The sequence below is a fragment of the Penaeus monodon genome, chromosome 33 (assembly GCF_015228065.2).
Source record: "Penaeus monodon isolate SGIC_2016 chromosome 33, NSTDA_Pmon_1, whole genome shotgun sequence".
Classification (NCBI taxonomy): domain Eukaryota; kingdom Metazoa; phylum Arthropoda; class Malacostraca; order Decapoda; family Penaeidae; genus Penaeus; species Penaeus monodon.
In genome coordinates, this window is record NC_051418.1 from 20,827,670 (window position 1) to 20,827,901 (window position 232).

Consider the following 232-nt stretch of genomic DNA (forward strand, 5'->3'; position numbering starts at 1 on the left):
TCGGGTTTGCTGAAACTCGTACATGTATATACATGTTTCACCTATACGATTACGGTGTCCAAATCTGCGGTTAAATCCGGGATTATTTCTTGCCAGATTGACTCACAATAAAAATGCATTAAATCATGATTGGACAAGAGCAATTTTTTATATGAAAACGCGTTTCTAAAGTTTCCTGGTGACCGTATCAAATTTATACAAAAGGCTTTAATTGTTCCTTAAATAGCAACGG